At 49.3% G+C, this 26086-nt stretch overlaps 1 protein-coding gene across 5 annotated transcripts in view; it reads left to right on the top strand.

The window, feature by feature from the left end:
• The first annotated feature begins 1881 nt into the window (after nucleotides 1–1881).
• Nucleotides 1882–26086, top strand: part of trappc9 (trafficking protein particle complex subunit 9) — a 1142468-nt gene continuing 1118263 nt past the window's right edge. For 2 of the 5 annotated variants that reach the window (XM_072467875.1, XM_072467870.1), the window contains exon 1: nucleotides 2149–2356. The gene's annotated coding sequence lies outside the window, so the exon portion shown is untranslated. Of the gene's footprint in view, nucleotides 1899–2148; nucleotides 2357–2520; nucleotides 2617–26086 lie in introns of those variants that run through there. The other 3 variants (XM_072467873.1, XM_072467871.1, XM_072467874.1) reach the window with 3 other exon arrangements.

Here is a 26086-nt window from a genome sequence, read left to right as displayed (position 1 = left end):
AAAATGAATCACCTCACACTTTTCTGCATTAAACTCCATTTGCCACCTCTCAGCCCAGCGCTGTAGTTTATCTGTGTCCCTCTGTAACTTGTAACATCCTTCCGCACTGTCCACAACTCCACCGACTTTAGTGTCATCTGCAAATTTACTCACCCATCCTCCAGGTCATTTATAAAAATGATAAACAGCAGTGGCCCCAACACAGATCCTTGTGGTACACCACTAGTAACTGGACTCCAGTCTGAACATTTCCCATCAACCACCACCCTTTGTCTTCTTCCAGCTAGCCAATTTCTGATCCAAACTGCTAAATCACCCTGAATCCCATGCCTCCATATTTTCTGCAGTAGCCTACTGTGGGGAACCTTATCAAATTCTTTACTGAAATCCATACACACATCAACTGCTTTACTCTCATCCACCGGTTGGTCACCTTCTCAAAGAACTCAATAAGGGTTGTGAGGCACGACCTACCCTTCACAAAACTGTGTTGACTATCTCTAATCAAATTATTCCTTTCCAGATGACCAGATTCAAGCCAAATTTATGTTCACAAGAGAGACCTAGTAGACTGAAGGGTTATGGAGATCAGGCAGGACAGTGGAGTTGAGGCTATGATGGGATCAGCCATGATCACATTGAAGGTGTTTAGGCTGTGGGTGGCAAGGTAGCACAGTGGTTAGCACTGCTGCTTCACAGCACCAGGGTTCCAGGTTCGATTCCCGGCTTGGGCCACTGTCTGTGCGGAGTCTGCATGTTCTCCCTATGTCTGTATGGGTTTCCTCCAGGTGCTCCGGTTTCCTCCCTCAAGTCCGGAAAGACGTGCTTGTTAGATGCATTGGGCATTCTGAATTCTCCCTCAGTGTACCCGAACAGGAGCTGCAGTATGCCGACTAGGGGATTTTCACAGTAACTTCATTGCGGTGTTAATATAAGCCTATTTGTGACACAAATAAAGATTATTATTTTGTTATGATTTCTGGGGAGTAGATAATTAGAGGCATTCTGTTTCAATGTAAGTAGGTTATAGGATATGGGTGGAATAAAGGTGAAGGGAGTAATGGGAGGAGCCAGGTCTGTAGCTGTCAGTTGTAGATAGGATTCTAGAAGCTGTGAGCTGAACAAGATCTTTTGCAGAAGGCTGTCAGATTCAGCATTAATCTGACAAACAGGGATTTGCATTATGTTTACTGAAAGGATCTCTTTCTCTTCAAGCAGCGTTTCAAATAACTTTCTATCCAAAGAATGGCAAGTAATCCTATGTTTGCTAACTTTATTCAGATGGTTTTTTGACCCGTGATGGCTTTTCTTGATTGGAGATAGAGAAGTTATCAGTTCAAAGTTAAAGTATTTCAGATCAGCCATGATCTTATTGAATGGTGGATGAGGCTCGAAGGGCTGAGTAGTTGACCCCCCCCCCCCCCCCCACTCCTAATTAGTATGTTTCTATAATGGGGGTAGGGATTTAAAGTAATTGTCAGAAGCATTAAGGAAGTGAGAGTCTGTCTGCATAGTTGGCACAGGGAAAAACCTTCGTTGCATTTAAATAGTCGGATATGTACTTGGGGGCTAATTCCAGGAGTTGGAAAGTGAAACTGGGCAGCATAGCTCTTCCTGGGCTGGCGCAGATACCGTGGGCAGAATGATCTCCTTCTGTGTCACAGATTTCTGATTCCATGCAGTTAATTTCAACAATGCCGCTCTTTGTCAGGCTCGCTCCCATTTTCCTCCCGTCAACAGGAACTAAACCCCAGTGTCGGACTCTTCCCGGGTAACTGGATGTTTGAAGACAGGGGTGCCGCGGAGAAGATAAATCTCATCCATCCTTTACAGGTTGAAATCAGTGGACGTCGCGTCCTTTCAATAAAATAACAGAATTAAATTCGCCCAGCCTGAAGGTAAAATTCCGACCCACTTTTGTCTGACTGCAAGCGTTGTTCTCTGAGTTACCTTCCCCCTCCCCGAGTGAGTGGATGGGAAGCGGCCGGGTCGCAGGGGGGGCGGGCGGCGGATCGGCGATGACGTCTTCGCTGTCGATTACACGCGCAGGGGCGGGGACGAGGAGGGAAAACACCAACCGTCATTCCGAGCGCGAGCCTGGCTTGCGTCGTTACGCGCGCGCTTCCTCAGCTGGGACGCCGCGAACTGAAGTGACGGGTGGACGCGCGAGAAAATCGAGCATGAGCCGGCCGAGTCCGAATGTGATGGCATGAGCCCGTCGGCCAATTAAAACCAGTAAAGGACAACGGCTTCCTGAGTCGCCCGGCCGCGCGCCCGCTTGCAGCCTGGCAAACTTCTGACAGCAAGTGGGTGGTTTGTCCATCTCTCGTCGGTTCCACTCAGCTGTCGGAGGAGGGTAAGGTGTCTGTGACCCATTATAAATTGAGACATTTAATTTGGAAAAAGTGGCGGTCTTACCTATGTTAGGCACCTATATTGATTTTTTGTACGTTACGGAGCCCGCTGAGGTCATGAAGCTGTTCGAAACGTTGTGTGTCAACATTGACGTGGACGGGAGTGTGCGTTCAGAGAGGGATGAATAGCTCTCGGTGATGTGTTGGAAATTAGACTTAATTATATTTAACTTCTCCAGAAATGTTACCTGTTGTTACATCAGTAAGTGACTGCCCTGGGTCGATTGGTTGAGTCTAGGCGGCGATTGGGCTGCTTCCACCTGAAGCCTTTTGCTGCAGCTCAGGCCTTGTGTGTTTCCCGGTCTCTGTCACTAAATTTGTTGAATTAGGCTTGCATGTTGAATGCATTTTGCTTATCAGGCGAACATATTAGATTCTTCCAAGATCCTCGATAGGAGGAGTGTGCAGGCTACTCAGAGGTTTAAAAAAATACTTGACGTGGGTACAGTTCAAGATCTGAGAAGGTTAAATGATGGTTTGAGCTGCAAAAATGTTTGTTTATATAAAACACAGCAGGCTAGGATATAGCAGAGCGTGCACGACATGTTTTGAAAATAATTACATTTCGTCTGTCAAAGAAACCTAACTCTCAACTGTTGGAGTCTGTTGACAAAACATCAAATTGAAGTAAACCTAAGAAAAACTAAAATGAAATTTCGGTAGAAATGGAATAAATTAATACCATGCAGGAAAACCTTTTTTAAAAAACTATCTAAGTTTACACATTGAGCAAGCACTAGTTCTTTTGAAGTCTGAAATGACAAGTAAAATTTGTTCTCAAATGTTGACACATTTTCTGGGCCCTAAATGTGTTCCACAAATAGACATTAGTTGTTACATTGATTTGTGAATTCTCTTTTGCAGTGGTTAATGATTTTTTTTGTTAGAATAGAAATAATAGTGAGTTTTCCCTGACTTTTATCTTGCTCAAAGTTGAAAATAAATGTTTTTTTGAAGACTGCAATATGCTTTTTGCATGTATGATACCTTTTCTCATCCCTATTTTTTTCTATGGATTTTGCCCACAGGACAAAGGCATTGTACATACACACATATGAATTAAGAGCAGGGGCAGGCCACTTGAGCCTGCTGTGCCATCCAATAAGACAATGGATGATCTGATTTTCTGCTTGCCTGATATCCTTTCACCCCCTTAATTATCAAGAATCCATTTACCTCTGCTGTTAAGATATTCAAGGACTGTGCCCCAATCACCTTTTAAAAACCAAAAAGTAATGTTACAGGATGTGGGCGTCGCTAGTTAGGCCAGTATTTATTGCTTATCCCAAGTTGCCATGCAGAAGGTGGTGGTGAGTTGCCTTCTTGAACTGCTGCAGTCCCTGAGGTACGGTACACCCACAGTGCTGTGAGTGAGGGCGTTCCAGGATTTTGATCCAGCGACAGTGAAGAAACGGCGATATGTTTCCAAGTCGGGGTGGTGAGTGACTTGCACGGAACCTCTGGGTGGTGGGGTTTTCGGGTATCTGCTGCCCATGTCCTTCTAAATTGTAGTGGTCATGGGTTTGGAAGTTGCTGCCTAAGGAACCGTAATGAGTTCCTGCAGTGCATCTTGTAAATGGTACACCTGGCTGCCACTGGGACTCACTTAGTGCCAGGTGCTTAGACGGGGCAGAGTTTGTAAGGAGCATCCAGGAGGGCTTCTTAAAACAATATGTAGACGGTCCAACTAGGGAAGGGGCTGTACTGGATCTGGTATTGGGGAATGAGCCCGGCCAGGTGGCAGAAGTTTCAGTAGGGGAGCATTTCGGGAACAGTGACCACAATTCAGTAAGTTTTAAAGTGCTGGTGGATAAGGATAAGAGTGGTCCTAGGGTGAATGTACTAAATTGGGGGAAGGCTAATTATAACAATATTAGGCGGGAACTGAAGAACCTAGATTGGGGGCGGATGTTTGGGCGCAAATCAACATCTGACATGTGGGAGGCTTTCAAGTGTCAGTTGAAAGGAATTCAGGACCTGCATGTTCCTGTGAGGAAGAAGGATAAATACGGCAATTTTCGGGAACCTTGGATAACGAGAGATATTGTAGGCCTCGTCAAAAAGAAAAAGGAGGCATTTGTCAGGGCTAAAAGGCTGGGAACAGACGAAGCCTGTGTGGAATATAAGGAAAGTAGGAAGGAACTTAAGCAAGGAGTCAGGAGGGCTAGAAGGGGTCACAAAAAGTCATTGGCAAATAGGGTTAAGGAAAATCCCAAGGCTTTTTACACGTACATAACAAACAAGAGGGTAGCCAGGGAAAGGGTTGGCCCACTGAAGGATAGGCAAGGGAATCTATGTGTGGAGCCAGAGGAAATGGGCGAGGTACTAAATGAATACTTTGCATCAGTATTCACCAAAGAGAAGGAATTGGTAGATGTTGAGTCTGGGGAAGGGTGTGTAGATAGCCTGGGTCACATTGAGATCCAAAAAGACGAGGTGTAGGGCGTCTTGAAAAATATTAAGGTAGATAAGTCCCCAGGGCCTGATGGGATCTACCCCAGAATACTGAAGGAGGCTAGAGAGGAAATTGCTGAGGCCTTGACAGAAATCTTTGGATCCTCACTGTCTTCAGGTGATGTCCCGGAGGACTGGAGAATAGCCAATGTTGTTCCTCTGTTTAAGAAGGGTAGCAAGGATAATCCAGGGAACTACAGGCCGGTGAGCCTTGCGTCAGTGGTAGGGAAATTACTGGAGAGAATTTTTCGAGACAGGATCTACTCCCATTTGGAAGCAAATGGATGTATTAGTGAGAGGCAGCATGGTTTTGTGAAGGGGAGGTCGTGTCTCACTAACTTGATAGAGTTTTTCGAGGAGGTCACAAAGATGATTGATGCAGGTAGGGCAGTGGATGTTGTCTATATGGACTTCAGTAAGGCCTTTGACAAGGTCCCACATGGTAGACTAGTACAAAAGGTGAAGTCACACGGGATCAAGGGTGAGCTGGCAAGGTGGATACAGAACTGGCTCGATCATAGAAAGCAGAGAGTAGCAATGGAAGGATGCTTTTCTAATTGGAGGGCTGTGACTAGTGGCGATCCGCAGGGATCCGTGATGGGACCTTTGCTGTTTGTAGTATATATAAATGATTTGGAGGAAAATGTAACTGGTCTGATTAGTAAGTTTGCAGACGACACAAAGGTTGGTGGAATTGCGGATAGCAATGAGGACTGTCAGAAGATACAGCAGGATTTAGATTGTTTGGAGACTTGGGCGGAGAGATGGCAGATGGAGTTTAATCCGGACAAATGTGAGGTAATGCATTTTGGAAGGTCTAATGCAGGTAGGGAATATACAGTGAATGGTAGAACCCTCAAGAGTATTGAAAGTCAGAGAGATCTAGGTGTACAGGTCCACAGGTCACTGAAAGGGGCAACACAGGTGGAGAAGGTCGTCAAGAAGGCATACGGCATGCTTGCCTTCATTGGCCGGGGCATTGAGTATAAGAATTGGCAAGTCATGTTGCAGCTGTATAGAACCTTAGTTAGGCCACACTTGGAGTAGAGTGTTCAATTCTGGTCACCACACTACCAGAAGGATGTGGAGGCTTTAGAGAGGGTGCAGAAGAGATTTACCAGAATGTTGCCTGGTATGGAGGGCATTAGCTATGAGGAGCAGTTGAATAATCTCGGTTTATTCTCACCGGAATGACGGAGGTTGAGGGGCGACCTGATAGAGGTCTACAAAATTATGAGGGGCATAGACAGAGTGGATAGTCAGAGGCTTTTCCCCAGGGTAGAGGGGTCAATTACTAGGGGGCATAGGTTTAAGATGCGAGGGGCAAGGTTTAGAGGAGATTTATGAGGCAAGTTTTTTTACACAGGGTAGTGGGTGCCTGGAACTCGCTACCGGAGGAAGCAGGGACGATAGTGACATTTAAGGGACATCTTGACAAATACATGAATAGGATGGGAATAGACTGATACAGACCCAGGAAGTGTAGAAGATTGTAGTTTAGTCGGGCAGCATGGTCGGCACGGGCTTGGAGGGCCGAAGGGCCTGTTCCTGTGCTGTACTGTTCTTTGTTCTTTACAGATTGTTGTCAGTGGAGGGATTGAATGTTTGTGGAACGGATAGCAATCAAACGTGCTGCTTTGTCCTGGATGGTGTCGAGCTTCTTGAGTGTTGTTGGAGCTGCACGCAAGTGGAGAGTATTCCATTACACTCCTGACTTGTGCCTTGTAGATGGTGGACACGCTTTGGGGAGTCAGGAGGTGAGTTCCTTGATTTAGATTTCTTGTCATGTGTACCGAGGTACAGTGAAAAGTATTGCTCTGTGTGCAGTACAGGTAGTTCGTCCCACCCATGAAAAACATAGGATATATGATAAATACACAATGTAGGTACATAGACATGGACATCGGGTGAAGTAGAGGGAGTATCGTGCTACAAGTGTAGAGAAGATGCGTAGAGAGATCAGTTCAGTCCATAAGAGGGCCATTCAGGAGTCTGGTTACAGCGGGGAAGAAACTGTTTTTGAATCAGTCAGTGCGTGTTCTTGGTCTTTTGTATCTTCTGCCCGATGGAAGAGGTTGGAAAAGAGAATAACCCGGATGGGAGGAGTCTTTGATTATGCTGCCTGCTTTCCCAAGACAGCGGGAGGTGTCGGCAGAGTCAAAGGCTGGGAGGTGTGTTTGCTGGATGGACTAGGCTGTGTTCACGACTCTCTGTAATTACAATCTTGGGCCAAGCAGTTGCTGTAACAAGCTGTGATGCAGCCAGATAGGGTGCTTTCTATGGTGCATCTATGGTAAGAGTTGATGTGGACACACCAAATTTCCTTAGTTTCCTGAGGAAGTATAGGTGCTGTTGTGCTTTCTTGGTTGTAGCGTTGTGGGTGGACTGGACAGATTGGTGGTGATGTGTACACCTAGGAATTTGAAGCTCTCCACCATCTCCACCTCAGCACCTTCGATGCATACAGAGGTGTGTCCGACACTTTGTTTCCTGAAGTCGACGACCAGCTCCTTAGTTTTGCTGACATTGAGTGATGGTAATTGGTACCCCTGCCTTGTACCCCTGCTCAGTGGGAAATAACCTGAGCTCAATGTGTCAATGTGTACATGAGCTGTAGGGGCCCTATGCAATAGCTTCACCCATGATTTAAACTTCAACCCAAATCCAAATCTTCCCAGCACCTCAAAGAGGTATTCCCACTCCAACATGCTTTCTCCATATCCATAGATATAATTACTTCTCGCTCAGGGGCTGGGGAAGGGGAGAGGACCACGTTTTGAGCCTTCCGTATATTAGCCAACAGTTGCTGCACTTCGCAGAGCCTGTCTGGTTCTCTGCAATTACACCCGGCACACATGACTCCAGGTGCAGTGCCAGACCTAGCCAATAACTTGGCATCCACATTCAGCAACGCGGTGGGCCTATGTGAACCACATTCCGTGGGGTCCTTCTCTTTTTTCAAAAGAGAGAGATGGAGGACTCCTGAGCTAAAGAGTTGTTGAACAGGACTTCCGGGTTGCGGCGATGCGGAGCTGAGCCACGCGATTCGGCAGCTCCCGCGAAAACGGACTTTCGGGCCCGATAACGGAGCCTCAATGGCATTTTTTTGAAAATCAACCCGTGGGGAAGGAAGAAGAAAGGTCCCCTACCAACCTGCATGGATCGGACCCGCAACGAAACGGCAAAAAAAGCGGCCCTGGAGCAGCGAGAGAAGAAGGAAAAAAAAAACCAAAATGGCGGCGCCAACAGACAAAGAAGAGATGCAGGAGTTCATCAAGCGCTGCTTTGAGGAGATGCGCAAGGAGATGGTGGCGCCTATGCTGGTGATAATTGAAGGGCTTGGAGCAACCCAGAAAGCCCAAGAGGTGAAGATACAGGAAAAAGTGAACGTGAACGACGATGAGCTCGTGGGCCTGGCGGAGAAAGTGGAGTGGCACGAGGCGCTGCACAAGACGTGGGCGGGAAGACTCGAAGACCTGGAGAATAGGTCGAGGAGAAACAACTTGAGGATCCTGGGACTCCCAGAAGGAGTGGAGGGGGCCGATGCCGCGGCATATGCGGGCACAATGATCGGGACGCTGATGGGTGTGGAGGCCCCCCCCGGGATTGCTGGAGCTGGATGGGGCGCACTGAGTGCTTGCGAGGAAGCCCAAGGCAAATGAGCCGCCAAGGGCGATGGTGGTGAGATTTCACTGGTTTACGGACAGAGAGAGGGTCCTGAAATGGGCCAAGAGGGAACGGAGCAGCAAGTGTGACAATGCAGAGATCAGAATATACCCGGAGTGGAGCGCGAAGGTCGCTAAGCGGAGAGCGGGTTTCAACCGGGCCAAAGCGGTGCTGCATCGGAAAGGAGTGAAATTTGGAATGTTGCAGCCAGCGCGACTGTGGGTTACACATGATGGCCAACACCACTGCTTCGAAACGCCTGAAGAGGCGTGGACCTTTATACTAACTGAAAAGCTGGACTCTAATTGAGAGTTTGTGTGGGAGGGGGGTGTTTGAGGGTTGAAGTATGATGGTTGTTGTACATAGGGGGTCAATCACGCACAGGAAATGTTATATGGGCTGGGGGAGGGAGACAAGGCCACGACAGGAGCTGCGCCATGGGGGGCGGGGCAGGCTTTGGAAAGCGCGGGGTTTTCTTTCCCGCGCGCGGCAAGAAAGGCGGGAAGGGAAACGAAGGACTGTATATTGATTGGGAGATTCCCACACGGGGGGGGGGGGGGGTCAAAGGGATGGCGGGAGAAGCCGGGGTCAGCAGGGGTCATCTGACTTACGGGAGAGATATGGGGGGAGCAAAAGATCTAGCAAGGGGGGGGGGGGGGGAAGAAAAGGGTTGCTGCTGCACTGGCCGTAAGAGAACGGGACACAGAAGACGTGGCTGGGACGGGGGTCCCCCGGCTGGGGGACTGGAGAGTGAGGGAGGCGTGGACAAGGGACTGGCCCAGAAAAGGAGATGGCTAGTCAGCCGGGGGGGGGGGGGTAGGGGAGGTTGAGAGTCCCCCCAATCCGGCTGATAACGTGGAATGTGAGGGGCCTGAATGGGCCGGTGAAGTGGGCTCGAGTGTTCGCGCACTTGAAGGGACTGAAGGCAGACGTGGCCATGCTCCAAGAGACACATCTGAAGGTGGCGGACCAGGTCAGGTTAAGAAAGGGATGGATAGGACAGGTATTTCACTCGGGATTAGACGCTTAAAAATAGAGGGGTGGGAAAGCATGTGCCATTTGAGGCCAAGACTATTGTAGCGGATAATGGAGGGAGATCTGTGATGGTGAGTGGTAGGCTGCAAGGGACGAGGGTGGTGTTGGTAAATGTATATGCCCCGAACTGGGATGATGCTGGATTTATGAAGCGCATGTTGGGGCACATTCCGGACCTGGAGGCAGGAGGACTGATAATGGGAGGGGACTTTAATACAGTGCTGGACCCAGCACTGGACCGCTCCAGATCAAGGACGGGCAGGAGGCCGGCGGCAGCCAAGGTGCTTAGGGGTTTTATGGATCAGATGGGGGGGGGAGTGGACCCATGGAGGTTTGCGAGACCGCAGGCCAGGGAATTTTCTTTTTTCTCCCACGTACATAAGGTTTACTCCCGGATAGATTTCTTTGTTCTGGGTAGGGCGCTTATTCCGTGAGTGGAGGGGACGGAGTATTCGGCCATAGCCGTTTCGGACCATGCCCCGCACTGGGTGGAAATGGGGCTGGGAGAGGAGAGGGACCAACGCCTGCTGTGGCGGTTGGACGTGGGACTGCTGGCTGATGAGGTGGTGTGTGAGAAGGTGAGGGGGTGCATTGAAAGGTACTTGGAGGCCAACGACAACGGGGAGGTGCGAGTGGGGGTGGTATGGGAGGCGTTGAAGGCGGTGGTCAGGGAAGAACGGATCTCCATTAGGGCTCATAGGGAGAAGACAGAGGGCATGGAAAGGGAGAGGTTAGTGGGCGAGATCTTGCAAGTGGACAGGAGATACGCAGAGGCCCCGGAGGAAAGAGTACTTGAGGAACGGCGACGGCTCCAGACGGAGTTTGACCTACTGACCACGGGCAAGGCGGAGGCACAATGGAGGAAGGCGCAAGGGGCGACCTATGAGTACGGGGAAAAGGCTAGCCGGATGCTGGCGCACCAGCTCCGTAAGAGGGCGGCAGCGAGGGAAATAGGGGGAATCAAAGATGGAAGGGGAGCCACGGTTCGAAGTGCCACAAAAATAAATAAGGTATTCAAGGCCTTCTATGAAGAGCTGTACAGGTCCCAGCCCCCAGGGGGGGAAGGGGGGATGAGGCGATTTCTGGACCAGCTGGGGTTTCTGACGGTGGAGGAGCAGGAGGCGGTTGGTTTGGGAGCACCAATTGGGTTGGAGGAGTTGAGCAAGGGTTTGGGGAGCATGCAGGCGGGGAAGGCCCCGGGGCCGGACGGGTTCCCGGTGGAGTTCTATAGAAAATATGTGGACCTGCTGGCCCCGCTTCTAGTGAGGACCTTTAACGAGGCAAGAGAGGAGGGAACCCTGCCCCAGACAATGTCAGAGGCGACAATCTCCTTGATTCTTAAGCGAGACCAGGATCCACTGCAATGTGGATCGTACAGGCCGATACCGCTCCTCAATGTGGACGCTAAGTTATTGGCAAAAGTGCTGGCCGCGAGGATTGAGGGCTGTGTCCCGGGGGTGATTCATGAGGACCAGACGGGATTTGTAAAGGGCAGGCAGTTAAATACCAATGTGCGGCGGCTCTTGAACGTGATAATGATGACATCGGAGGAGGGAGAGGCGGAGATAGTGGCAGCTATGGACGCGGAAAAAGCCTTTGACCGAGTAGAGTGGGAGTACCTCTGGGAGGTATTGCGCAGGTTTGGGTTCGGGGGAGGGTTTATTAGATGGGTTAAGCTCCTTTTATAGCGCCCCGGTGGCGAGTGTAGTGACGAACAGGCGGAGGTCGGAGTACTTTCGGCTTTACCGAGGGACGAGGCAGGGGTGCCCCCTGTCCCCCCTGTTGTTTGCACTGGCAATCGAACCCTTGGCCATATCACTTAGAGAGTCCAAGAAATGGAGGGGGATAGTCCGTGGGGGAGAGGAGCATCGGGTATCGCTATACGCGGATGACCTGCTGCTATACGTGGCGGACCCAGTAGAGGGGATGGTGGAGGTCATGCAGACTCTGAAGGAGTTTGGGGAGTTCTCGGGCTACAAGCTTAATGTAGGGAAGAGTGAGCTTTTTGTGTTACAGGCAGGGGACCAAGAAAGAGGGATAGGGGACCTACCGCTGAGGAGGGCGGAGAGGAGTTTTCGGTATCTGGGGATACAGGTGGCCAGAAGTTGGGGGGGCCCTCCATAAACTGAATTTGACGAGGTTAGTGGAGCAAATGGAGGAGGATTTTAAAAGATGGGACATGCTCCCGCTCTCGCTGGCGGGTAGGGTGCAGTCGGTCAAAATGGTGGTCCTCCCGAGGTTTTTGGTTGTGTTTCAGTGCCTCCCCATCGTGATCACCAAGGGCTTTTTCAAGAAAGTAGGTAGGAGTATTATGGGGTATGTGTGGGCAAATAAGACAGCGAGGGTTAGAAGAGGGTTCTTGGAACGCAACTGGGACCGAGGAGGCCAACCCTAGAGAGTTACTACTGGGCAGCAAACGTGGCGATGATCCGCAAGTGGGTCATGGAGGGAGAGGGGGCGGCATGGAAGAGGATGGAGATGGCGTCCTGTAAAGGAACGAGCCTGGGGGCGTTGGTAACGGCACCGCTGCCGCTCTCGCCAACAAAGCACACCACAAGCCCGGTGGTGGCGGCAACGCTAAGGATCTGGGGCCAGTGGAGAAGGCACAGGGGTGCAATGGGAGCATCGGTGTGGTCCCCGATTAGGGGTAACCACCGGTTTGTCCCGGGGAAGATGGACGGGGGTTCCAAGGCTGGCATCGGGCGGGGATTAGAAGAATGGGGGCCCTGTTCATTGACGGGACATTTGCGAGCCTAGGGGCACTGGAGGAGAAATTTGAGTTACCCCCGGGAAACGCATTTAGATATATGCAGGTGAGGGCTTTTGTGAGGCAACAGGTGAGGGAATTTCCGTTGCTCCCGGCACAAGAAGTTCAAGATAGGGTGATCTCGGGGGTATGGGTCGGGGAGGGCAAGATGTCGGAAATGTACCAAGAGATGAAAGAAGAGGGGGAAGCGCTAGAAGAACTGTAAGGTAAATGGGAGGAGGAGCTGGGGGAGGAGATTGAGGAGGGGTTATGGGCTGATGCCCTAGGTAGGGTTAATTCCTCCTCCTCGTGTGCCAGGCTCAGACTGATGCAATTTAAGGTGGTTCACAGAGCGCATTTGACGAGGGCGAGACTGAGTAGGTTCTTTGGAGTAGAGGATAGATGTGAAAGATGTTCGGGGGGCCCGGCGAACCATGTCCATATGTTTTGGTCATGCCCGGCATTGGAGGGGTTCTGGAGAGGAGTGGCGGGAGTAATATCCCAGGTGGTGAAAGTCCGGGTCAAGCCAAGCTGGGGGCTAGCAATATTTGGAGTAGTGGACGAGCCGTGAGTGCAGGAGGCGAAAGAGGCCGGAATTCTGGCCTTTGCGTCCCTAGTAGCCTGGCGAAGGGTCTTGCTCCTGTGGAAGGAGGCAAAGCCCCCTAGCCTGGAGGCCTGGATAAACGACATGGCGGGGTTCATAAAATTGGAGAGAATTAAGTTTGCTTTGAGAGGGTCTGCACAGGGGTTTTACAGGCGGTGGCAACCGTTCCTAGAATACCTCGCGGAGCGTTAGAGGAAGTTCGGTCAGCAGCAGCAGCAACCTGGGGGGGGGGGGGGGGGGGGGGGGGGAACGAGAGACTGTTTGAGGGGATGGCCGAGCGGGAGATGGCATGAAGGGGGGGGGGGGGAAGAAATGGAACGCGCGGCCATGAGCCAGTGTATAAAGCTATGTAAATATACCATCTTGCCATGTACATATCTTGCTCAGGGAGAATTTGCGTTATTTTGTTACGGCGGGGGGTGTATTGTTTGTAAGGGGAAAAAATTGTGTTGTTAAAAAACCTTAATAAAAATATTAAAAAAAAAAAAAAGAGTTGTTGAACATATCTACGAACGGAGGCACCAGCTGGTCCGCGAACATCTTCTAAAACTGAATGGGATACCCATATGAGCCAGGGGCTTTTCCCGTTTGCAACAGCCCGATCGCTTTCCGAGCCTAACGGGGCCTCCAATTCATCCCTACTGTCTCCCTCCAGTTTCAGCAAGGGCAACCCATCCAGGACCTCCGCCATATTTGACCCCCTTCCTGGGGGCTCTGACCTATAAAGATCCCTATAGAAAACGTCAATGGACACTTGGTGTCCCTTGGGGCAGTTACCAAGCAGCCGCCCGAGCCCCTAATCTTTACGATCTCCCAGAAAACCTTCCTGCTGCCTCAGCTGGTGTGCCAACAGATGGCCTGTCTTCTGCCTGTGCTTCTAAACAATACCCTTTAAGTTCTGCAGCTGGCTTATCAGCTTCCCCCAAGGATACCAGCTGCTTCCTAGAGTAGGGTACTCCAAATAATGGCGATACATTTCCAAGATCACCCCCACCAGCTGCTGCCATTCCTCCCTAACAGTTCTGTCTAAATGTGCTTTATAAGAGATTAACTCTCCCCTTACCACCGGCTTAAGTGCCTCCCATAGAGGGAGAGACCGATCCATTCCTGTTAAGCCAAATGTATTCCTCCATGGCCGCAGACGCACACTCACAGAACCCCTTCTCCGTCAGTAGCGCCACATCTAACCACCATGCTGACCGCTGGGTGGGATCCGTATCCAGCATCAGGTCCACAAAGTGTGGAGCATGGGCAGAGATTACTTTTCACCGAATATTCTGCCCTTTTAACTCCCGTTAGCATGGACTTATCCAATAGAATAAGGTTTATCCTTGAAGAGACCTCATGCACATGTGCAATGAAACAAAACCTCCTTGCCACATGGGAGCAGAAATCTCCATGGGTCTGCTTCCCCCCCCATTTGCTCTATGAAGGCACTTTGCACCCCTGAGAGAGCCAGAGACTTGGGTCTAGACCAATCCATTCCCCCAAAATCTCACTCCTGTTTGCCAGCATTGTGTATTGCTAGTGAGGCAGCTCTCGATCAGGACAAAGAAAAAGGTGTTGCCCAACCTGAGGATAAAGTATTCCTCGTAGCCCATCAAAAACACATACCATACATCTTAGAAAATCCCCCATCCCTATAAATAGAAAAACAAACTGTATTCACAAAATATCAACAACTATATACAGGATATCCCAACGCCTCACCAACCCGCAACACCCAAAAAGACAAAAAAAAACGTACATCACATTCCATTCAGTTAGACCCAAGTTCATGCTTGTTAATAAAGTTGTCCGCCTCCTCTGTGTCTCTAGTAATAGTCCTTGGATTCATATGTGACCCGAAACCTTGCAGGATACACCATCTCCCGAACTCATCTCTTGTTCAAGGCCGCCTGCTTCCTCGCAGCTCTGGCCCCATGTCCTGATACATCCTTAAGAGGCTTTGTTCCCACTTCAAAATCAAATAGCTTCACAATAAGGAGTTGGTTTAGCACAGTGGGTTAAAGAGCTGGCTTGTAATGAAGAACAAGGCAGCAGCGTGGGTTCAATTCCCGTACCGGCCTCCCTGAACAGGTGCCGGAATGTGGCGACTAGGGGCTTTTCACAGTAAAGTCATTGAAGCTCACTTGTGATAATAAGCGATTGTTGTTATTATTATCAGATAAACAGTTCTTTTTTTAATAAATATTTTATTGAAAATTTTTGGTCAACCAACACAGTACATTGTGCATCCTTTACACAATATTATAAACAACCACAAATAACAATGACCTATTTTATAAACAAAAAATGAATAACTAACAAATACAAAAATGAAACTAACCCTAATTGGCAACTGCCTTATCACAAGTAACACTCTCCAAAAATATAATTTAACAGTCCCATATATAATTATCTGTCACAACGACCTATACATATTATACAGTATATATTAACAACCCTGAGAGTCCTTCTGGTTCCTTCCCCCCCCCCCCCCCCCCCCCCCCCCCCCCCCCCCCGATCCTGGGCTGCCTGCTGCCTTCTTTTTTCCATTCCATCTATCTTTCTGCGAGGTATTCGACGAATGGTTGCCACTGCCTGGTGAACCCTTGAGCCGACCCCCTTAGAACGAACTTAATCCGCTCTAGCTTTAATAAACCCTGCCATGTCATTTATCCAGGTCTCCACCCCCGGGGCTTGGCTTCTTTCCACATTAACAATATCCTGCGCCGGGCTACTAGGGACGGCAAAGGCCAAAACATCGGCCTCTCTCGCCTCCTGCACTCCCGGCTCTTGTGCAACCCCAAATATACCCAACCCCCAGCTTGGTTCGACCCGGACCCCCACTACTTTTGAAAGCACCTTTGTCACCCCCATCCAAAACCCCTGTAGTGCCGGGCATGACCAAAACATATGGGTATGATTCGCTGGGCTTCTCGAGCACCTCGCACACCTATCCTCCACCCTAAAAAATTTACTGAGCTGTGCTCCAGTCATATGCGCCCTGTGTAATATTCTTAAACTGAATCAGGCTTAGCCTGGCACACCGAGGACGAACGAGTTTACCCCTGCTTAGGGCATCTGCCCACAGCCCCTCCTCGATCTCCTCCCCAGCTCTTCTTCCATTTCCCTTTTAGTTCATCTACCATAGTCTCCCCTTCGTCCCTCATTTCCCTATATATATCTGACACCTTACCATCCCCCACCCATGTCTTTGAGATCACTCTGTCCTGCACCTCTTGTGTCGGGAGCTGCGGGAATTCCCTCACCTGTTGCCTCGCAAAACCCCTCAGTTGCATATACCTGAATGCATTCCCTTGGGGCAACCCATATTTTCTCAGTCAGCGCTCCCAGACTCGCGAACTTCCCATCCACAAACAGATCTTTCAGTTGCGTTATTCTGCTCCTTTGCCACATTCCATATCCCCATCCATTCCCCCCGGGGCAAACCTATGGTTGTTTCTTATCGGGGACCCCCCCAAGGCACAGTCTTTCCCCTATGCCGTCTCCACTGTCCCCAAATCTTCAGTGTAGCCACCACCACCGGGCTTGTGGTGTTGTTCCTCGGTGAGAACGGCAATGGGGCTGTCTCCATAACCTGTAGGCTAGTCCCCCTACAGGACGCCCTCTCTAATCTCTCCACGCCGCTCCCTCCTCCTCTCCCATCCACTTACTCACCATTGAAATATTTGCGGCCCAATAATACTCACTTAGGCTTGGTAGTGCCAGCCCCCCCCCTATCCCTGCTACGCTGTAAGAATCCCTTCCTCACTCTCGGGGTCTTCCCGGCCCACACAAAACCCATGATGCTCTTTTCATCCTTTTAAAAAAAAACCTTCGTGATCACCACCCGGGAGGCACTGAAACACAAAGAGGAATCTCGGGAGGACCACCATCTTAACCGCCTGCACCCTTCCTGCCAGTGACAGGGATACCATATCCCATCTCCTTGAAATCCTCCTCCATTTGTTCCACCAACCGCGTTAAATTTAACATATGCAATGTGCCCCAATTCTTGGCTATCTGGATCCCCAGGTAACGAAAGTCCCTTGTTACCTTCCTCAACGGTAGGTCCTCTATTTCTCTACTCTGCTCCCCTGGATGCACCACAACAACTCACTTTTCCCCATGTTCAATTTATACCCTGAAAAATCCCCAAACCCCCAAGTATCCGCATTATTTCTGGCATCCCCTCCGCCGGGTCTGCCACGTATAGTAGCAAATCGTCCGCAGACAAAGATACCCGGTGTTCTTCTCCTCCTCTAAGTACGCCCTCCACTTCTTGGAACCCCTCAACGCTATCGCCAGGGGCTCAATTGCCAGTGCAAACAGTAATGGGGACAGAGGGCATCCCTGCCTTGTACCCTCTTATGGAGCCGAAAATATGCAGATCCCCGTCCATTCGTGACCACGCTCGCCATCGGGGCCCTATACAGCTGCACCCATCTAACATACCCCTCTCCAAAACCAAATCTCCTCAACACCTCCCACAAATAATCCCCACTCCACTCTATCAAATGCCTTTCTCGGCATCCATCGCCACTACTATCTCCGTTTCCCCCTCTGGTGGGGCCATCATCATTACCCCTAACAGCCTCCGTATATTCGTGTTCAGCTGTCTCCCCTTCACAAACCCAGTTTGGTCCTCGTGGACCACCCTGGGACACATTCCTCTATTCTCATTGCCATTACCGTGGCCAGGATCTTGGGCATCTACATTTAGGAGGGAAATAGGTCTATAGGACCCGCATTGTAGCGGGTCCTTTTTCCTTCTTTAAGAGAAGCGATATCGTTGCTTCAGACATAGTCGGGGGCAGTTGTCCCCTTTCCTTTGCCTCATTAAAGGTCCTCGTCAGTACCGGGGCGAGCAAGTCCACATATTTTCTATAGAATTCGACTGGAATCCATCCGGTCCCGGGGCCTTTCCCGCCTGCATGCTCCTAATTCCTTTCACCACTTCTTCTACCTCGATCTGTGCTCCCAGTCCCACCCTTTCCTGCTCTTCCACCTTGGGAAATTCCAGCCGATCCAAGAAGCCCATCATTCTCTCCCTCCCATCCGGGGGTTGAACTTCATATCATTTTTTATAAAATGTCTTGAACACTCCATTCACTCTCTCCGCTCCCCGCTCCATCTCTCCTTCCTCATCCCTCACTCCCCCTATTTCCCTCGCTGCTCCCCTTTTCCTCAATTGGTGTGCCAGCAACCTGCTCGCCTTCTCCCCATATTCGTACTGTACACCCTGTGCCTTCCTCCATTGTGCCTCTGCAATGCCCGTAGTCAGCAAGTCAAATTCTACATGTAGCCTTTGCCTTTCCCTGTACAGTCCCTCCTCCGGTGCTTCCGCATATTGTCTGTCCACCCTCAAAAGTTCTTGCAGCAATCGCTCCCGTTCCTTACTCTCCTGCTTCCCTTTATGTGCCCTTATTGATATCAGCTCCCCTCTAACCACCGCCTTCAACGCCTCCCAGACCACTCCCACCTGGACCTCCCCATTATCATTGAGTTCCAAGTACTTTTCAATGCACCCCCTCACCCTTCGACACGCCACCGCCACCTCATCTGCCATTAGTCCCATGTCCATTCTCCAGGGTGGGCGCCCTCCTGTTTCCTCCCCTATCTCCAAGTCTACCCAGTGTGGAGCGTGATCCGAAATGGCTATAGCCGTATACTCCGTTCCCCTCACCTTCGGGATCAATGCCCTACCCAGCACAAAAAAGTCTATTCGCGAGTAGACTTTATGGACATAGGAGAAAAACGAGAACTCCTTACTCCTAGGTCTGCTAAATCTCCACGGGTCTACACCTCCCATCTGCTCCATAAAATCTTTAAGTACCTTGGCTGCTGCCGGCCTCCTTCCAGTCCTGGACTTCGACCTATCCAGCCCTGGTTCCAACACCGTATTAAAATCTCCCCCCATTATCAGCTTTCCCATCTCTAGGTCCGGAATGCGTCCTAGCATCCGCCTCATAAAATTGGCATCATCCCAGTTCGGGGCATATACGTTTACCAAAACCACCGTCTCCCCCTGTAGTTTGCCACTCACCATCACGTATCTACCCCCATCATCCGCCACTGTAGTCTTTGCCTCGAACATTACCCGCTTCCCCACCAATATAGCCACCCCCCTGTTTTTCGCATCTAGCCCCGAATGGAACACCTGCCCCACCCATCCTTTGCGTAGCCTAACCTGGTCTATCAGTTTCAGGTGCGTTTCCTGTAACATAACCACATCTGCCTTAAGTTTCTTAAGGTGTGCGAGTACCCGTGCCCTCTTTATCGGCCCGTTCAGCCCTCTCACGTTCCACGTGATCAGCCGGGTTGGGGGGCTTCCTCCCCCCCCCCCCCCCTTGTCGATTAGCCATCCCCTTTTTCCAGCTCCTCACCCGGTTCCCACGCAGCTGTATCTCCCCCAGGCGGTGCCCCCCCTCCCATACCAGCTCCCCCCTCTCCCCAGCAGCAGCAATCCAGTAATTCCCCCCCTCCCACCCCCCCCGCTAGATCCCCCGCTAGCGTAATTACTCCCCCCATGTTGCTCCCAGAAGTCAGCAAACTCTGGCCGACCTCGGCTTCCCCCCGTGACCTTGACTCGCACCGTGCGACACCCCCTCCTTCCTGCTTCTCTATTCCCGCCATGATTATCCCTTGGCCCCGCCCCCAATGGCCAACGCCCCATCTCCTCCACCTCCCCTCCTCCCCCCATCACCACCTGTGGAAGAGAGAAAAGTTACCACATCGCAGGATTAGTACATAAAACTCCTCTTTCCCCCCCTTTTTAAACCCCCCTCTTCGCCCCCCACATTCGCCCCACCACTTTGTTCAAACGTTCTTTTTAATAGCCCGCTCATTCCAGTTTTTCTTCCACAATAAAAAAAAAGTCCACGCTTCATCCGCCGTCTCAAAGTAGTGGTGCCTCCCTCGATATGTGACCCACAGTCTTGCCGGTTGCAGCATTCCAAATTTTATCTTCTTTTTATGAAGCACCGCCTTGGCCCGATTAAAGCTCGCCCTCCTTCTCACCACCTCCGTACTCCAGTCTTGATAAACGCGGATCACCGCGTTCTCCCATTTACTGCTCCGAGTTTCCTTTGCCCATCTAAGGACCATTTCTCTATCCTTAAAACGGAGGAATCTCACCACTATGGCTCTGGGAATTTCTCCTGCTCTCGGTCCTCGCGCCATCACTCGGTATGCTCCCTCCACTTCCAACGGACCCGCCGGGGCCTCCGCTCCCATTAACGAGTGCAGCATCGTGCTCACATATGCCCCGACGTCCGCTCCCTCCGCACCTTCAGGAAGACCAAGAATCCTCAGGTTGTTCCTCCTTGCGTTGTTCTCCAGTGCCTCAAACTTTTCCACACATCGTTTCTGATGTGCCTCATGCGTCTCCGTCTTCACCACCAGGCCCTGTATGTCGTCCTCATTCTCAGCTGCCTTTGCCTTCACGACCCGAAGCTCCCGCTCCTGGGTCTTTTGTTCCTCCTTTAGCCCTTCGATCGCCTGTAGTATCGGGGCCAACAGCTCTTTCTTCATTTCCTTTTTGAGCTCTTCCACACAGCATTTCAAGAACTCTTGTTGTTCAGGGCCCCATGTTAAACTGCCACCTTCCGATGCCATCTTGGTTTTTGCTTGCCTTCCTTGCCGCTGTTCTAAAGAATCCACTGCAATCCGGCCACTTTCTCCTCCTTTTTTCATCCGTATCCAGGGGGGATTCCCTTCTGGTTTACCGCACAGTGTTTTTAGCCGTCAAAATTGCCGTTGGGGCTCCTATCAAGAGCCCAAAAGTCCGTTTCACCGGGAGCTGCCGAAACGTGCGACTCAGCTGGTCATCGCCGCACCCGGAAGCCCAGATAAACAGTTCTTAAATGAAAGGAAAAACTTTAACTTATTCCAATTAAGCAGCGCAATATTAATGCCACTTACAAATCAAAATAATAATAGTCTTTATTGTCACAAGTAGGCTTACATTAACATTGCAATGAAGTTACTGTGAAAAGCCCCTAGTTGCCACATTCCGCCACCTGTTCGGGTACACAGGGAGAATTCAGAATGTCCAAATGACCTAACAGCACGTCTTTTGGGACATGTGGGAGGAAACTGGAGCACCCGGAAGAAACCCACGCAGACATGGGGAGAACGTGCAGACTCCCACAGTCAGTGACCCAAGTGGGAATCGAACCTGGGACCCTGGCGCTGTGAAGCCACAGTGCTAACCATTGTGCTACCATGCTGCCAACATCTGTGTAGTATCTGTGCGGATACATGTAGGAGAGACCCTTTCAACAGCAGATGCAGTATGCTTCTGTCTTGCCAGACTCGAGTCCTATGGCAAACTGCTGTTTAACAGACTGAAAAACTTATAACATCTTATAACAGACTGAAAAACTACAGACGGACCTGAATCCTCCCATTAATTACATCTTGTATGCCCCACTGATTTCCATGAGCTGATAAACTAGGACTAAATACAACCCCATATGAATTATTTACACTCCAGGGAATCATCAATATATGCAATGTTCCATTATGGGGAGAAAGCAGGATTAGGCTGTTTTCTTTTTCTTCCTTGGTTCAGATATTATTGATTCCTTGGAGGGAGGGATACATGGCTCAAAAAGTATAATTTGTCTCCTAATGTACAAAGTAGAGTTTTTATTTGTGAATCTCAGTGAGTATTTCCAGTCTACTTGACAGAAAGAAACATCACAAGCCTGATCTTGTCTTCATCTGAGGTCCAGATGTACATTTCAGTGGAACTTACTGTTTAGCTGTTGGGCAAAAGATTTCCTCAAGGATCTTTTAATTTTGTTCCCCCTTCCACAATGCAGGCAAGTGGGAAACTGGAGCACCCATATTGTGACCAGCTGACTCATTTAGATTAGGGATTGACACTGGAACCTACCTGCTCCACATGACTTTGCATATTACTATGTGTTTTTGAAGCAATTTAAAAAAATCTTTTCAGAGTTCTTGCTGATCTATGCAATTGGAACTGTGTGTGATGAATGTACTAATGAAGCCACCAATTCCCAAAACTGAACACCCAGTCCTCTAAGGAGTCTGTTCGGGATGAATGTTCTTCTAAGTTCATTCATGATTCATGATTTATTGGAAAACTTAGAACTTGAGCATGCAATGGCACTCTTATTAACTATAATAACATTGAAACTTTAGATTATATGCACTAAAATACCCTTGTAGGAGCATTATCAGTTTGTCATTGAGCCACATAGAAGGTGGTGGGATAGGTGACCAAAAACTTGGTCAAAAAGAGAGAGGTTTTAAGCAGGGTCTTGAAGGAGATGAGAAAACATGTCAGAAAAGTAAGGTGTTTCAGGGAAGGAATGCCCCAGCTTTGCTGATGGCATGACTGGCAATAGTGGAGCAATGAAAATTGCAGGTGCACTGAAGGCAAGACGAGTCCACTATTGGAACTGTCGAATTTTGGGGTTAGTGGGAGAGCAGTTAACAGCTGATCAGATTTGATTGCAGTCTGAGCCACCACTGTTTCCCTTTTTATGAGAATAGCATTTAACTCAATCACCTGCAATAACTTCAATTTTAACAAGAATCATTCCCCATACTTTATCATGGTTTCATGCTGACTGATTTGTAAAATAATTCAAATGGGAACAGTTTAAAAATACATTATTGAACAATGGTTCCACTGCCATGAATTGCACAGATGTGAACTTTTCTGTTGGAGATCAGTGGATTCTGGTGGAGATCAGTGGGCACCAGCTCAAGGGAAACTTGTAAATTAATTTTTTTGTCAGCTAAACATCACTTTGGTAACTTCTAATCATGCCAGGCTAACTAAACATTGCTAAATATGCATTAGAAAAGTTAGTTAGTGTAAGAATTAACCCTTTCTGTATGCTCTTAATTCCAAGGCATTGCATAGCCTTGTTTCCACTAAAAGTTGAAGTAACTATCTTTGCAATCTGCAGGATGATTGATTTGATTTATTTATTGTCACATGTACTGAAGTATAGTGTAAAGTATTTTTCCGCAGCCAAGGGATCGATTTTGCTTCTGTCGTCCGATTTGTCGTTGTTTGAGATACGACCCGCCACAGTCGTATCATCTGCAAACTTATAGATCGAATTGGAGTCAAACCTTGCCACACAGTCGTGTGTGTATAGGGAGCCACAGTACATACATAGTAGACAAAAAGAATAATCGGCAAAGTACATTGACAAATAGTACATCAACAAATAGTAATTGGTTACAGTGCGGAAGAAGGGCCAGACAAAGCAAATACATGAGCAAGAGCTGCAGAGGGCGTTGTGAATAGTGTTTCTTACAGGGAACAGATCAGTCTGAGAGAGAGTTGTTGAGGAGTCGGGTAGCTGTGGGGAAGAAGCTGTTCCTATATCTGGATGTGCGGGTCTTCAGACTTCTCTATCATCTGCCTGATGGAACGGTCTGGAAGGGGGCAAAGCCTGGGTGGGAGGGGTCTCTGACAATGCTGTCTGCCTTCCTGAGGCAGCAGGAGGTGCAGACAGAATCAATGGGAGGGTGGCAATCTTGTGTGATGCGTTGGGCTGAGTTCACCACACTCTGCAGTTTCTTGCGATCTTGGGCTGAGCAATTGCCATACCAAGCTGTGATGCAGCCGGATAGGATGCTCCCTATGGCACATCTGTACAAGTTTGAGAGTTGATGCAGACATGCCAAATTTCTTTAGCTTTTGTAGGAATTGGAGACGTTGCTGGGCTTTCTTGACTGTTGATCCAACGTAAGTGGACCAGGACAGACTGTTGGTTGTGGCAACCCCCAGGAATTTAAAGCAGTCGACCATCTTCACTTCGGAGCCATTGATGTAGATGGGGATGTGTGTCATGCTACACTTCCTGAAGTTGATGATCAGTCCCTTGGTATTGCAACATTTAGAGAGAAGTTGTTTTCGGTACACCATTTAACCAAGTGATCGATTTCGCTTCTGAAGTCCGATTTGTCGTTGTTTGAGATACGACCCACCACAGTCGTATTATCTGCAAACTTATAGATTGAATTGGAGTCAAATCTTGCCACACAGTCGTGTGTGTATAGGGAGTACAGAAGAGGACTGGGCACACATCCTTGCAGGCTTCCAGTGTTGAGGACTATTGTGGAGGAGGTGGTTGTTACCTATCCTGACAGATTGTGGTCTGTTGGTGAGGAAGCCAAGGATCCAGCTGCACTGGGAGGGGTCAAGTCCAAGATTGCAGAGTTTGGTTATTAGTCTTGCTGGGATAATTGAGTTGAAGGTGGAGCAGTCGACTATGAACAACAGTCTGACGTAGATGTCCCTGTAGTTGAGGTGTTTGAGTGTTGATTGTCGGGCCAGGGAGATAGCATCTGCTGTGGACCGGTTGCGGCGATAGGCGAACTGCAGTGGATTGAGACCGTCTGGGAGGCTGGTGTTTATCATAGATTATCATAGAATTTACAGTGCAGAAGGAGGCCGTTCGGCCCATCGAATCGGCACCGGCTCTTGGAAAGAGCACCCTACCCAAGGTCAACACCTCCACCCTATCCCCATAACCCAGTAACCCCACCCAACACTAAGGGCAATTTTGGACACTAAGGGCAATTTATCATGGCTCATCCACCTAACCTGCACATCTTTGGACTGTGGGAGGAAACCGGAGCACCCGGAGGAAACCCACGCACACACTGGGAGGATGTGCAGACTCCGCACAGACAGTGACCCAAGCCGGAATCAAACCTGGGACCCTGGAGCTGTGAAGCAATTGTGCTATCCACAATGCTACCGTGCTGCCTTTATCCGTCTCATGACTAGCAGCTCGAAGCATTTCATGATAACAAACATCAGGGTCATCGTTCGGTAGTAGTTGAGGCACGCTACAGTGTTCTTCTTTGGTACTTGTATTGTGGTGGTCTTCTTGAAGGAGGTGGGGACCACGGAGTGGAGAAGTGAGGTGTTGACGATGTCTGCGAATACACTCGCCAGCTGGTCTGCATAGGCTGTGAGTGCTCGCCCAGGGACTCTGTCGGGGCCCGTCGCTTTCTGAGGGTTCACTTTCAAGAAGGCAGCCCTTGCCTCCAGGCTGTAATAGTGTGTATGTGTGTGTCCAGGGCTGTTGGGCAGGTGGCTGACTGTTCAAAGTGGGCATCCCTCCCCGTTTTGCGGGGAGGGATGCTCCAGCCCTAGAGATTCCGCCTGGCCTTGCTTTGTTTTGTCAACTTCAGTGGTTTAAAAAAAGTGAAATCCTACTCCAGTTCCCAACTTCACTGGAAAGCTATAATGTACTTTCTTTGGCCCAAATGGATGTTTGCAGTGTTTTTTAAATTGTAGGCCATAGTGCACAGATGTTCTCTTTTCTGCTTTTTGCAATATTTTTTTCTTCTCGTTAAGATCCATGGTGTCATGCTATGGTCTAATCAAGTGGTTGGATTTTTTTGGTGTGAGTATTGCAACAACCCATTTTCCTGATTTCTTTCTGACATAACCAAATTGACACAGTCCAGGGCTCTCCTTGATCACTGTTGCCAGTCAACACAACTTGTGTTGTGTATATTTTTATATATACAAATAAAACTTCTGATTTTTGACAAAAGCACAAGATACTGGTAGAAGAGATGGAACTTTTTTGTTTCATGAAAAGGTCTACTGCTGACAGTAGGCAGTAGACATTATTACAAACTGGTCCATGGATGATACTGATGTTTCTTTCGTACATATTTTGAACGTTCACATCTTCTGCTCATTCAAATTCCTTGCTGCCCCAAACCTCTCATCGAGATTATCTTTGCAACATAGGAATTGAAGTGGCTTACTCAGTCCCTTGAACCTATTCTGCCAACGAATTGGATTATGGTGATCTGTTTAACTCCATTTGCATGCTATGATTCCAAAGAACAAAGAAAATTACAGCACAGGAACAGGCCCTTCGGCCCTCCAAGCCCGTGCCGACCATGCTGCCCGACTAAACTACAATCTTCTACACTTGTACATTTTGTAATCTTGCCTCGTACATCTCCTCTAAATCTTGCCCCTCGCACCTTAAACCTATGCCCCCTAGTAATTGACCCCTCCACCCTGGGAAAAAGTCTCTGACTATCCACTCTGTCTATGCCCCTCATAATTTTGTAGACCTCTATCAGGTCGCCCCTCCATCTCCGTCGTTCCAGTGAGAACAAACCGAGTTTATTCAACCGCTCCTCATAGCTAAT

This window comes from Scyliorhinus torazame, chromosome 11, assembly GCF_047496885.1.
Source record: "Scyliorhinus torazame isolate Kashiwa2021f chromosome 11, sScyTor2.1, whole genome shotgun sequence".
Lineage (NCBI taxonomy): Eukaryota > Metazoa > Chordata > Chondrichthyes > Carcharhiniformes > Scyliorhinidae > Scyliorhinus > Scyliorhinus torazame.
This window is presented reverse-complemented; position numbering and strand designations above follow the sequence as displayed.